The sequence below is a fragment of the Asparagus officinalis genome, chromosome 4, assembly GCF_001876935.1.
Source record: "Asparagus officinalis chromosome 4, Aspof.V1, whole genome shotgun sequence".
Classification (NCBI taxonomy): Eukaryota; Viridiplantae; Streptophyta; class Magnoliopsida; order Asparagales; family Asparagaceae; genus Asparagus; species Asparagus officinalis.
In genome coordinates, this window is record NC_033797.1 from 35,935,679 (window position 1) to 35,938,175 (window position 2,497).

Here is a 2,497-nt window from a genome sequence, read left to right on the forward strand (position 1 = left end):
TCTTCATCCATAGATCCTTTACATGATTCTATCTCTGTTCGTTCCGTTTGAAGAAAGGAAGGATCCCAAAGAATCGATCTTTCTTTTAGTTGCTGAATCTCTGTTTGATCGATCAATGTGTGATATTCTGAATCCTCATTTCTAATGGAATCAAAATGATCTCTGGATTGATGTTTGATCGATCAATGTGTGATATTCTGAATCCTCATTTCTAATGGAATCAAAATGATCTCTGGATTGAAAAACTTTGATTAAATTATCTTCCATGAACATGAGCATAAGGCTTTTCGCCTTTTTATCTTTCGACTTCCACTGCTCAAACCCTTTCTTTTCTTCAGGTGTTGATTTATCAGTAAGGGTTGGATCAGTGGTTTCGATTACATCATTAATGTTGTCATGAATAAGAGCATATCCTATTTTTCTATGTCACATATCATAATTACTGCCATTAAATTTGTCAATTTTCCCTAGTTCTGATAGAACGAGTTTACTAGCCATTCGGTAAAGAAGTAAAACTAAATTCAATTTAAATATAAGGTTGGTATATAGATAATTATACTAAAAGAGAATAAAATTAAATAAATTAAAATGAACCTGATTGTTCTGAGTTGATAAAAGAGGCTCCAATTTGAGCAAGATTGTCACTCAGCGGTGTTGATTGGATAATTAGTCGTCTGACTGGATTTTGAAGAAGGTCCACTGTGTTAAGAATCAAACCCAATAGCAAGCTTGATTTTCTCCTCACGCTCAACAACTACAAGGCCCAAGTTTTCTTTCTTTTTTTTTAAGATAGAAAAGGCTCTGTTAATGGGTGGCTGAATGAGTATCCCATCTTCACACATGACTCAAAGAGGAAGGCCCAAAACACAAAGGCCCAAAATATTATTCCAAGTTGGACAGAGATATGTTGTGGGCCTCGTGGGCCTGGCTTTGATTCAACAAATAAAAGATTGACAGGCTTTTTAGTGCAAGTGGGCCTGGCAAGCTTTGATTTCAAAGTGAACAGAAGTTAAAAATTGGCCTGGGTGATAAGGGATCAGAATCTGATTTAGCTAGGGTTTTTTTAGGCGGCTGACTTCTCTCTATTCTTCTCCAAAAAAAATCTCGATCTCGAGCTCGACCGATGGCCTCCAATCTCCTTCGGTCGTCGACATCGCAGCAGGCTCGTCGTCGTCGTCATGGTCGTCGATTGCAGCGGAGTCGTCGTCGTGGTCGTCGATTGCAGTGGAGTCGAAGGTCGTCGAAGTAGTAGATCACAGCGTCGTCGAAGACGATTGATGCAGAGCTCGAGATGGCCGATCGATGCAGCTGCTCTGATACCAGTCTATGAACACAGAGAAGAAGAGAAAGAAGATATCTTTGAGGGGGGCTCCGGTAACAGGTTAGGAGTTTGATTTCTTCCTTTTTCGTTATGATTTCTCAAGGAGATTACACCTCAATATATAGGGGCTAAACCCACTATCTCCACCCCTCCCCCCCTCAAATCCGCCCCATGGGAGATTTCCTCTCAACAAACCCACGTTTCCACGTTCTTCTCAACAGAAAAACGAACGTTGATTTGGTCACTAAAGACCGATTCTAGGTAACATCTTCTGCAGTAGATAAGAGAATTTTCAAATTTATATACAATAACGAACTCATGCGGTTGATTATTGAAAAAGGTAAATCCTATATGGAGTTCGTTCCTAACCATTATTTCCTCTAATTTGGCAACTTCTTTTTTCTTTTTCTTTTTTTCTTTTTTTTTCTTTTTTTTCTTTTTTTATTTTTTTGATAGCGTCTTTGGCGCGCACATAGGAATCAAACACAAGCCCTCCATGAGTGAGCGACATAGCTTTGTCATGTAACCTACTAATCTGTTTGGTAACTTCTCTTTTCATTACCAAAAAATTTAGATTATATTACAAGTCTTTGAACTTTATATTGAACAAAGTCAATCCTATTTGGATTTCTATTACTTGTTATCAAACTCAGTATTGCCTATGGGCTTATATCACCATGGAGCAATTCAGCCCAATAGTACGCGACATGCCACAGGTTACACGCTATAGGGTATCACTAGGTTCAAATAGGGCTCAGATGTGATGCTCTATAGGGTATCACTAGGTTCAAATAGGGCTTGGATGTGATGCTTCTTATATTCATATCTATTTAATACCTATATGGATATGCTTGCATAAGAAAAATTATAACCATATCCGCTAAAATCATATAATATATATATATATATATAAGATAAAACCAAATGATATAGGAAAAATTTTAGTCCATATGAGACGAGAGTTCATTAATGTTTTCATTTTATCTGAAAAGCGAAGATTAGATATTGATCATTAAACTTGTCTCAAATCTATTAATCTTAAGTGTTAAAACAATTGCATTTGTATGATCTACATATATCTGGATGTTTCGAATACGGATTCCAATGTATCACTATATAACTATATATATCGTATAGGTTATAGATTTTAGTTGTCATATCCTTATTCTAAAGGAT